This window comes from Vulpes vulpes, chromosome 10, assembly GCF_048418805.1.
Source record: "Vulpes vulpes isolate BD-2025 chromosome 10, VulVul3, whole genome shotgun sequence".
NCBI classification, from domain to species: Eukaryota; Metazoa; Chordata; class Mammalia; order Carnivora; family Canidae; genus Vulpes; species Vulpes vulpes.
Window position 1 is genome coordinate 86,907,620 of NC_132789.1, and position 12,017 is coordinate 86,919,636.

The 12,017-nt window shown below is 44.4% G+C and overlaps 1 protein-coding gene and 1 pseudogene across 1 annotated transcript in view; one reads left to right on the forward strand and one right to left on the reverse strand.

Moving 5' to 3' along the window:
• Positions 1-4,650: 4,650 nt before the first annotated feature.
• Positions 4,651-5,070, reverse strand: LOC112933427 (small ribosomal subunit protein eS24 pseudogene; annotated as a pseudogene).
• Positions 5,071-7,807: 2,737 nt separating this feature from the next.
• FHIP1A (FHF complex subunit HOOK interacting protein 1A) overlaps positions 7,808-12,017 on the forward strand; it is a 230,711-nt gene continuing 226,501 nt past the window's right edge. Inside the window, exon 1 of the mRNA XM_072724824.1 lies at positions 7,808-8,131. The gene's annotated coding sequence lies outside the window, so the exon portion shown is untranslated. The remainder of the gene's footprint in view (positions 8,132-12,017) is intronic.

Below are 12,017 nucleotides of genomic sequence, written 5' to 3' on the forward strand. Positions count from 1 at the left end.
GCAGGGTGATGCAGCTTGATAAGCAGAATGCAGCTAGATTTCAGATTTCACTTGCCTCGAGGGCAGGTACCCTGTGTAGTGAACAACTTGGGCAACCATAAGTCATAGTTCTGAATGTACACATGGGTTTTATTTTAGATTTTTTATGAAACTGATATCATCTATATGATAGACTATGTTTGGATAGAACAAAATTTATTTTGGTTCATTCCTGTTTGAGAAATTGTTTGCAAAATGTTGATATTATAAATTCTTGCTGGTATGATAATATACTTTTAGTATTATTTTCTTGGGATAAATTCCAAAAAATTGCCTTGATAATTAATTAAACCTGAGTGCTTATCAGATGCACTACGCTGTGCTCAGAGAGATATAATCATCATCACACACCAATGATTTAGGTACTATGATTCTCTCTTTTTAGAGAGAAAACTGAGGCACAACAAGAAATGAAGTGACTTAGTTACTTGATCCAAGTCATACAGCTGGAAGTATAGATTTGGGATATGAACACACTCTGTCAGCTGCATCTACTCCAGAGCCTAAGCCATGAACATGTTACCACTGATTCACTTAAAAGGACAAGATAGATGGATGATGGAAGAGTTTTATGATAAAAAAGACTTGCATCATCAGTGGAGTAGACCACTGATAATTTCTACAGGAGATGAGACCATTCACAAGCATTGGCTTATTATTATTATTATTAATAATGTATTTGTTAGAAGAATTTTTTGACAGAATTATTAATATTTGAACAAGACACACATTGTTCATTTCTAAGCTCTTTTTAAGAGAAGCAACTTAAGATAATTTAAATTTAGATTTAATCTGACTATAAATGATAATGTCTTTGTGTCGTTTTTAGTTTAGGTTCCAAGATATCTGGGTCAATGAAGGGATCGTTTTGACATCCTCATCTCAGACTGCTCACTTCCCTATTCTGCACCTGAACTTCTATTTTTGTTAATCAGAGGTGATAGTCTTTGTTCACTTCCTCACAGAGATGTAAAGTCCCATGAGTTATGTGAAAGAAGAGTCCCATGAGTTATGTGAAAGAAGAGTGTTTGCAAGTACTAACTAGATATTGTTCTTCCTTTTTTCATATAATCATGTTTTAATATTTTAAAAATTTTTGGGGAAATATATAATTCAATTTAAAATACAAATACATTTTTAAAGCAGGAATAAAGGAGGTAAGAAAAGAAGGGAGTCTTCTGTGTTAAAGAAATTTAATATGAATACTTGGACATAATGTGTATAACAAGCTAGAGAAGGTCAGAATAAATGAGACAAATTAATGAAAAATATAATCTAGACAGGTTGAAATTATATTACTAGCATATGCACTCACAACATTGCCTTTCTTTTTCTTTCTTTTTCTTTCTTTCTTTCTTTCTTTCTTTCTTTCTTTCTTTCTTTCTTTCTCTTTCTTTCTTTCTTTCTTTCTTTCTTTCTTTCTTTCTTTCTTTCTTTCTTTCTTTCTTTCTCTTTCATTTTCCTCTTCCTTTTCCTTTTCCCTTTTCTTTTTTCTTTTCATAGGCTCCACACACTTGAACTTACAACAGATCGAGACCTGAACTGAGATCAAGAGTTAGATGCTTCCCTGACTAAGCCATCCAGGCACCCTCCAATGTGCTTATTTCTAATTTTTTAAAGTTATTTTGTTATTTAAATTCAATTAATTATTATGGATTATTCAATTATTATTATGGATTCAGAGGTAGAGGTCAGTGATTCATCAGTCTCCGATAATACCCAGTCTGCATTTCATCATGTGCCCTCCTTAATGCCCATCACTCAGTTACTCTGTCCCCCCACTCCTCTTCTCTCCAGCAACCCTCAGTTTGTTTCATGATTAAGAGTCTCTTTTGGTTTGTCTTCCTCTCTGATTACATCTTGTTTTATTTTTCCCTCCCTTCCTCTAATGCTCTTCTATTTTGTTTATTAAATTCCACATAAGAGTGAGATCATAATTGTCTCTGATTGACTTATTTTGCTTAGTATAATACCCTCTAGTTCCATCCATGTCATTGCAAATGGCAAGATTTCTTTTTCTTTCTTTTTTTTTTTTTTTTTTTTTTTTTATATATTTTTTTAATTTTTATTTATGATAGTCACACACAGAGAGAGAGAGAGGCAGAGACATAGGCAGAGGGAGAAGCAGGCTCCATGCACCAGGAGCCCGACGTGGGATTCGATCCCAGGTCTCCAGGATCGCGCCCTGGGCCAAAGGCAGGCGCCAAACCGCTGCGCCACCCAGGGATCCCTTCTTTCTTTTTTTGATGGCTGAGTATACAAGATATTCCCTTGTATGTATATATACCACATCTTCTTTATCCACTCATCTGTTGATGGACATTGGGGCTCTTTCCATAGTTTGGGTATTGTGGACATTGCTACTATAAACACTGGGGTGCAGGTGCCCCTTTGGATCACTACATTTGTATCTATGGGGTAAATTCCTAGTAGGGCAATTGCTGGGTTGTAGGGTAGCTCTATTTTTAACTTTTTGAGGAACCTCCATACTGTTTTCCAGAGTGGCTGCATCAGCTTGCACTCCCAGCTTATTTCTAACTTCACTTAATCATTTCAACTTCTAAAGTAGTAGAGTTCAAATCAATGGCTGTCACTGGATACATCATGTTAAAAATGCATTGCTTCAAACTAAAACTTTTAAATATTGCCAGTGGCAGTGTAAATTGGTATAACCACCTTGGGAAAACTTTGATGGTATCCACTAAATCTCATTATGTATACAGCCTATCATCCCCCCAGAGAATGTGACACTATCTTATGGCAGAAAATGTGGAAATAGAGAAAACAAAGAGAATAAAAAGAGGTCAACTTAATATAGAAATAACCTAATAAAAAGAGGGCAACCTAATATAGAGATTTTTAAGGATAATCCTACTTTAATATTGTTTTGTAGTAGGCTTATTTTATATAATAATGTATTGTGAACCATTTTCATTTAATATTCATTAATATTTTTAAAAGTCTGCCTATACTCTTATAATATGGCTTCACATGGCTTCACTCTTATAACATGGCTTCTTATAACATTATGATAAGTACTAATACTTAGTACTTATCATAATTCTGTCTTGTTGGATACTTAGAATATTTCTTTTCACTACACTTAAATGACCTGTGATGGACATTCTTATATATAAAGTTTTAGCAAATATTTGAATATTAGATAAATTTCTAGAAGTAAGATTTGTTTGAAAAGTATAAACATTTTGAATATTTAGATCTACATTTCTAAAAATTGCTGTGACTTCCTTCAGTATGGTATGATATTGTCCAACATCCAACAATATTATTTCTATGATTTTTCTGATCTTGCCAAATTTATAAGTAAAAAATAATTGTTTCTCATTGGCCATTTGTGCCTTTTAAAATTTTATTTTTTAGAATTCTCTGTTATTTTGACTATTTTTCTACTGATACATCTCATTTGAAATAATTTTTTATAAGGGGTAGCAACAAAAATTCTTTGCTTATTACATATGCTGTATTTTTTTGTTTTATTACAAACTTTTCATATTTTAAACTCCTTTCTCAAATTAGTAAACTCTGATACCTTGGTTTGTCTCCTTAAGGAAGTAGATAGAACTCGGGAGAAACTACTATAACATGGATTTGATGTTTAGATATATTGTAAAATAATCACAATAGGTCTAGTTATCATTTATCACCATGCAAAATTAATAGAATATTATTGACTGCATTTCCCTGGCTGTATAATACTTCCCTATGACTTATTTGTTTTATAACTGGATGTTTGGACCTCTTGTTCTCTTTCACCCATTTTATCCCCCATCTCTATGCCCTGCTCCTCTGGCAACTATCAGTCTGTTCTCTATATCCATGAGTCTGATTTTTTTTTTTTAAGAGTTTATTTTAGAGAGACTGTGAGTGGGGAGGGGCAGAGCAGGGAGGAAGACTCTGAATCAGACTTTGCACTGAGCATAGAGCCCGACATGGCACTTGATGCTACCACTGACCTGAGCTGAAATCAAGAGCTGGAGGCTTATCCAACTGAGCCACCCAGGCGTCCCTGTTTTGTTTTTTTTAAATTCCCCATGTAAGTGAAATCATATGGTATTTGCATTTCTCTGACTTATTTCACATAGTATAATACTCTCAAGGTTCATCTGTGTTGTCACAAGTGGCAAGATTTCATTCTTTTTTTATGACTAATAATCCATTGTTTTTATATTTTTATTTCATGCCCTTTCTTTCCTGTTTTCATTTCCTTCTCCTTTACTTTTAGTAAGACTTATTTCCTCTAAAACAGTGACTCTGTTTCCTCCCCAGAGGGCATAGTGGATAGGTATGAAACTCGTTTTTGTAGAGAGGGAGTTAACATTCTTAACCATTGCTGTTTATCAGGTACTGTGCTAGACACTTCACTGCATTAATTCATGTTATCCTTAACACAACTCTAATGAGGTAAGTATTTCCTTCATTTGATAAAGTGAGGAACTTGAAGATTGTTCAAATTATGTGTTCTTTCTTTTCTGTTTTCCCTTTGGCCTTCTTTTTTTTTCCACATTAACATTTTTAGTTTATTAATCCTCTCATGAAAAATCTGCACAATCACTACAGATAAGGCCACTGCAGAATCTTTACTCCTTCTGTTGTCCAGTCTCCAGCTCACTTTTTGCCAGCACCAACGTTGGCTTTTGCAGATCCCCTTTCTTCATTCTGTTTTTGCATTCTTTGCGCTGTTTTCTTGAAGTCTTTTTCTTCTCATACAGGCCATGTCTTGCAAGTCTATGTTTGGGTTCATTTTTCTTTGCATAATCCAAGGAATCATAAATCATGCCAAAGCCAGTTGTCTTGCCACCACCAAAATGGGTTCTGAATCCAAATACAAATATGACATCTGGTGTGGTCTTGTACATTTTGGCTAGTTTTTCCCGAATTTCTGTCTTAGGTACTGTTGCCTTCCCGGGGTGAAGAACATCAATGACCATCTGTTTCCGCTGAAGCAGTCGTTTGGTCATGAACTTCCTGGTCCAGATAGTTACTGTGTCATTCATGATGGCGGCCGAGCTTCAAGCATCTGAGGAGAAAAGCCTCTCTGGCCTTCTTGATTTTTATACCCAGTCTGTTCCTTTTGAAGTCTTCTCCTTTATTCTGGCAATTCCATCCTTCCAGCTGCTCAGGCTCAAAACCTCAGAGTCTTTCTTGTTTTCTTTCCTTCATGCTTCACATTCAATCTGTGAAGAGGCCCTGTCAGTTTGTCACCTCCAGTCCTATCTCCCTAGTCAGAGCCACTATCCTCTTGCTCTTGGATTATTTCAATAGCCTTCTAACTAGTCTCTGCTACCCACTCCTGTCTATACTCAGCCTAGAAGTCAGAGTGCTCCTATGTGTCAGAAGATGTCATTTTTCTACCCTAAACCCTCCAATGGCTCCCAACTCACTCAGAGTAAAAGCCTTACCCGAACTGTACCACCCCAACTCTTCCTGTCTTTACCTTCTCCATTCGGCCACTCTGGTTTCTTGGTTGTTCCTAGTGCACCCAGGCATGTTCCTGCCTCAGGGCTTTGGTACTTGCTGTGCTTTCTGCCTTGGAAGTTGCCTGTCCAGATATCTCACTCCTTAACCTCCTGTAGGCCTTTGCTCAAATGTTACCTCCTCCAGAGGTGTTCCTTGATCATCTTATTTGAAAGAGTACCTGTCATACTCCTTATGTCTCCACCCTGTTTAATTTTCCTCCGGAGCATTTCTATTTTTTTTCTATATTTTTTAAAGATTTTATTTATTGATTCATGATAGACGTAGAGAGAGAGGCAGAGGGAGAAGCAGGCTCCATGCCGGGAGTCCAATGTGGGATTCGATCCCGGGACTCCAGGATCGCGCTCTGGGCCAAAGGCAGGTGCTAAACCACTGAGCCACCCAGGGATCCCCATCATCTGGAGCATTTCTAATCAGTCAGCAGTCCACAGGTTTATAGTTGGTCTCTCTCATCTGGAAAGTAAGCTCCATTAGGGTTACTAGCATTTTTATGTGTTGGTTCTCCCCTGTGACCCTAACACCTGGAAGAATGCCTAGCATGAAAAAAACCACTAAATGAACAGTGATTAAGTGAATGATTCCCCCATGTTCCATTCATTAGAGCCGTCCAAGGTGATCTGCCCAGTGGAACTTCCTGTTTTCTTGTCCTTCCCAGCTTTTACGTAAGGGACTTTGTCTACACTTGTTTCAGGTGAAACGCTGGTGAATCCTGAGAGGAATCACAGCAAGGGCAACCGTCTTCCTGCTGCTGTTCGGGAGCCACAGCAGTGGTGGTAGACGGCCTTAGAAGGAAGTGTGAAATTTGTATCATCCCATTACCGTGGTTGCAAGAGAGAACTGGAAACTGGAGATACCTGATTTTGGTTCTCTCCCGATGTCATTCATTGAGAACGAAGGGAGGAAGATGCTTCCTCCAAAGGGGAATTTGGTAAGGTGCCAGCAGGATGCTGCTGAGGTGGAAAATTCTCCACATCAGCCTTTGTAAGCTGTGGTGTGGCCCAACCTGCTCAGGTTTTGGCTTACCTCAGGTTTCAACCACGCCAACCACAGAGCCAAGAAGGCCTCGACTGAAGCATTTGATTCCTCCTCCTGGATTTAAAGTCCAGAAAGCAAAGCACTGACTATGCTGCCCAAGCACGCAGGGGGTGTGGGAGATAGAGGAATGGGGAGGGAAGGCGGCCCTTCCCAGTCTGGCAGGGACACAGGCCCAAGTGTCTAATGAAGGGCAGACGGCAAAGGAGGGCCAGGCTGTGCAGGGGCCTCCCCTGGGGAGGTCTGGGCTCTGGGAAGGATGTTGACACCGGGGCAGTGCTAAAGGCCAACACCTCTGTCCACCCCACCTCACCCTGCCCCAGTGTGTGTGTGTGGCCTGGGGGGGGTGGATTCTGGACCTGCCTTCCCGTTGTCCTGGGAGTCTCCAGCTGGGGATGGTTCCTTTCAGCTGTAGAACTGCCCAAATTACGAAGCCCTCATTTAGGGGGTGAAGCCCTCATTTAGGGGGTGTGGTTCGCCAGTGACCGTGCCCCACGCGCACACATGCTCACAAACAACTGCATTAACACTGACTCATCTTAAAAAAAAAAAAAAAAAAAAAAAAAGCACCACCTGCTCCCCCCCAGCCTCCCACCCCTGGCTGCCCCAAGCGAATCTCCCCCTGCCCACTGGGTAGAATATGCCAGAAAAGCCGGCGGACGTTTCCGTCACCGGATTCAGCTCTCTTGGGACTCTATGAACATCTTAAAATTCAAACCTCAGGGACAAAAGGAAGGCTTCAGGGAAAGAAATTGGGGTGGGAGAGGGCGCCGCCGGCCGCGGTCACGGCCCTGGAAGGCCAGAAACCTCAAGGTCGGCGGCGCGGCCCGACCTCCCCGCTCCGCGGCACCCAGGAAACGAGCCCCCCGCTGGCTCATAAATGCGGGTTCATTTTCTCGTCTGGGGGGTGTGCGTGAGCGCGGCCGTGCGTGAAGGGACGCGGTTCTGGCAATAGACGAGCCCCCGAGGCCGGGTGTCCTTCACGCCGCCCGGGTTAAGTTTCGGTGGAAAGTTTCCCTCCGAGGCTCCTCCCCCTTCACCCTGGAAACCAGGGCCCCGCGCACCTGGCGGCGGCGCGGGGCGGGGGCGGGGCCGGCGGCGATGGGGGCGGGGCCGGCGGCGGGGGCGGGGGCGGGGCCAGGCAGCGCGCTCCGCGGGGCCGCCGGGCAGGTTGGGCCCCGCCCCGCAGGTTAGGCCCCGCCCCGCAGGTTAGGCCCCGCCCCGCCCGCCCCGCCCCGCCCCCGCTCCCGCGAGCAGAGCTGGGAGGGGTGAGTGGTGCGGAGCCCGGGATCCGCGCGGCTCAGCCGCCCGCTGACGCACCGTCGAAAAGTTGCGCTCAGCCCTCCTCCTCCTCCTCCTCGTCTCCTCCCAGGGCCTGGCGGGCTGCGGAGTTGGAGCCGCGCGGGGAGCAGCCGGCCCCCCCCTCCCCTCTCGGTGCCCCGCGCGCGGGGGGCGGCTCCGCGGCCGGTGCCTTCAGGACGGCGGCACAAACTTTCCCGACTGTTTGCGGACACCGTCCCGAGAGCCCCGCACGGCTGGGAGGAGGAGCCAGGTCTGCGGACAGGTACGTGGCATCCAGCTCTGAGCCGTGCGCTTGCGGGATTCCTGTACTTGGGGGGCCCGAGGGAGGCGGGGAGGGCAGACGGGCCTCTCCCCTGCACCCCGGGTGGCGGGAGGCGCGGCGGTGGGGTGGGGGTGGGGGTTGCGCTGGGAACACCCCGAACGGGATCGCGGCGGGGAGGAGGCGCTGCCGGAGCCGCGGGACCCGGCGTTACCCGGCGTTACCCGGCGACTGACCTCGGGGGACAGCCAGCGGCTTGTTTTGACGGAGGGAGATGTCCTCAGGCCTCGCTGTCTCTTTCCCTGGTCCCTGAGGCCAGAGAGCGGGGGTCCCGTGGGAGGGACGGGCAGAGGCGAGGAGCTGCGGGGCGCAGCCTTCCCGCCCCAGCCACCGCGCTCGCCCGGGGACCGAGGAGGTGCCGCTCCGAGGGCTGCAGCGCTCTGCGGGTGTGGGGACGGACTCGCTGGGTGGCTGTTGCTCAATTTCCTCAGGTGCCCGTGAGACTGCGTTCGCGTCGTGGTGGTTAGTGATGTTGTGCCTGCTTGTCCGTCCGTCTCCCCCGCCCCGACTCTAACAAAGCTTCCTTGTTAACCCTGTTTCTGCTGGAGAGTGGAACTAGCTGCCGTCCTGTTTCGAGCCCGGCCGGGGAGAGGTGTTGGTAGCAGCTGTAGTCTTGTTTGCTTGGAACTTTGGGAACCACGTGAGCCCTGGTTCACCCACCTGGATCCACCGATTCTTAACAGATCCAGCTTCCACCATTCAGCAAGCGGTGCAGACCTCAGCCCTCCGGGGGCAGGGAGATATCTCCTTTAGAGGAAGGAGCCCCAAACAGAGGACAGACAGCCCTGAGGAGTAATAGTAAGGCGACAGATTGGGCCCACCCACCGGGTTCTCTGGAAGAGCTCTGCTATCAAATTCATCTTATTAGGAAGTCATCTGCTCTCTGCTAATAGCCAGAGCAGCCCTGATGAAATTATGTAGGTCATTGAAAAATAATTCCTGCTTAATCACCTTTATCCTGTTGATTAATGAGAGAAAAGATTTCCTCTCCTTAATGTACCATGCCTGCTTGGAGGGGTCACCTGCCTGACCTCAAGTTCACTTGTACACCTGGCACTAGACATGATGTTGTCCCTGCCCGAAGCTAGCATACCCCAGCTGAAGTCTACACTTGGAGAATGTTAGTGGTCACCTCTGGACAGATATCACGCAGGAGATTCAGTCCATAAATTTTAATGCTGCATACTTGTTGGCTTTAGATAACTTTTCAGATAATTAAAAACGGATTTCTTTTAGCTGTGGTTAATCCCTTTCCACAGAGCTCATAAGAATTGTGCCCATGCTTGTCTTGAAACGCATGAGACTTTGGGGTCCTGTTTTTTGTTTGTCCTGTAGCCTCAGGAACAGGATTAAATTGTGTGGGGTGGATGAAAATGGCAAAAACCCCCCAAAAACGGGGCATCGGTGAGCTGGATTCAGAGAGAGGTTTAGAGTGGTCTAATGATGTAGGCCCAACTACCTAGCTAGCTTCCTTCTTGCCTCTACATAGAGACACTGTAGGTTGTATTGCATGTAATGTAGGCCTTTGAAGACTAGAAGTCAAAAGACTGTTCGGAGTAATGTGTCACTGGACAGTTCTGCATGATGATATGCCAAGTTTGGCTCAAAACACTTTTCCTGCAGTTTGTTCTACCGTGATAGGAAGCCAGTAGATAGTGTCTGCAGATCAAAAAGCAGATGTACAAACAAATCATGTAGAAAGAGAGAGGTACATATTAGAAGAAACAGGAGTTGCCTGAGAAGGGACTTTTGAAATTTCGTTCTTGTATTACTTAAAATTTTGATAAGGAAGCTTCCCCTCTCTGCAAATAAGAAACAGAATTGCTTTCCCAGATCCATGCTTCAATGCTTGATCTTTACTCTCTGTACAGGTTTCATAGAGCAATGCATGGGCCCTTTGAAGAATTGGGCACTCACATTCTGGCCTTGAAACACAATTTCTATCTACTTCACTATCTTTCTCAGCAACTTCCAGCTTTTAGCCTCGGTAGAGGAACGGTGCTCAAGAGGGACCAATAACGTCAGGGATTTCATTTGTAGGGATCTGATCTCTTAGTAAAGACAAATACCGAAAGTAACATTTCTATAGTGTTTTATGATCAGCAAAGTGTGTTGACATGTACCACATTTTTGCTTTGTGGTTTAACCATTTTGTAGTGGGTGCTGTTCTAATTAGGCTACATAGGAGGAAAACAGAAGATTCTGAGAAAATAAGGAACTTTTAGGTACATACTTCTGTTACCCTTTTAAAAGGAAAAGGCTTAAAAAAAGGAAAAGGAAAGTAATTCAACCAGCAAAATTGAGTTTATTCAGAAGCGGCAGAGGAATTGCAGTTCAGGACAGGCAAGTGATGGTGAACCATGGGCAACCTGGGAGAACAAAAGAGGAGTGTGCTTTTATAGAGGAGGTTGGGAGGGGTTTGTCTTGAACAAAAGTTCTTTGGAGGAGAAATGAGAGAAGTTCTGAGTGGTGGCAGCTTCTCACTGGCTGTAGGCGAGGGCAGCTTGCTGTTGCTGGGCTGAGAGGAAATCTTCCTTCTGGATTGTGCAGGCTGTGACCACGAGTGGTATGTGTGTGTGTGTGTGGAGCTGTGGCTTCTCAGCTCCAATTTTGAGTTAGATTTCTTTAACACATTTTTATGTTTCCCTCTTTTGGTCAAGATGTTTCTTTAAAAGCATCACTGACCCAGAGTTGGGTCATCTGTTCCTTATAGGAAAAGTTTCTGTCCCTTGATGTGAGGAAGGACCTTTTCTGGGTGTCATGGCCCATGTCAAAGGAAGTGCCCAGATTGGAAACTGTTGAGGCCACATTTGAGTAACAAGGGAGGGTAGAAGGGAGAAATCTCAGGCATTTCTCACCTAAAGTCTATATCAAGGTTGTAAGCACTGATGTTAATCTTGATGCCCAGAGTCAGCAACACCTTATTTGGTACATTGTTCCCTTTTTAATTTTTTTTTAAATTTATTTATGATACACACACACACACACACAGAGAGAGAGAGAGAGAGAGAGGCGGAGACATAGGCAGAGGGAGAAGCAGGCTCCATGCACTGGGAGCCCGACGTGGGATTTGATCCTGGGTCTCCAGGATCGCGCCCTGGGCCAAAGGCAGGCGCTAAACCGCTGTGCCACCCAGGGATCTCCTGGTACATTGTTCCTACAAAGGTTTGACAGGCACCAGGTGCAGAGCTTAAAAATGATTTTATAAAATAAAATGAGAGGAACAGAATAATGACCCCAGTTTGTATCATAGTCTAAAGCCAGTAGCCTAAACCTGAAGGCAACTAGCCAAAGAAATCAAGGACCATGGATTGTCATGTGGAACATTTTTTAAAATCTATTTTATTTAAATTCAGTTTGCCAACATATAGTGTAACACCTAGTGCTCATCTCCTCGTGTGCCCTCCTTAATGTCCATCATCAGGTTACGCTATCCCTCCACTCACCTCCCCTTCTGCAATCCTTTGTTTCCCAGAGTTAGGAGTCTCTCATGGTTTGTCTTCCTTTCTACTTTTTCCCCAATCAGCTCCCCTCCTTTCCCTTTGGTCGTGAGGAATTTGTGGTAGCAAATATGCTTGTTCCCTAATTTTATGTATTTGGCTTTCTACTTCTCCAGAGGAGTTTATTCATGTGTGTCAGGTGTTTGCTATCACACAAATACCTCCTTATTTAGCAAGTAGGTGATCAAGGATTACGTGATTGTCCAAAACTACATTAACCAGTGAGTCAAGTAATTGTTATTGGATGACTGTTGTCTTCAGAGTGGAATTGGAGAGGTTTTCTGACTTCAGAGAGAGCTTTCTAATAATTTGTTCATTGGTGTGAGTAC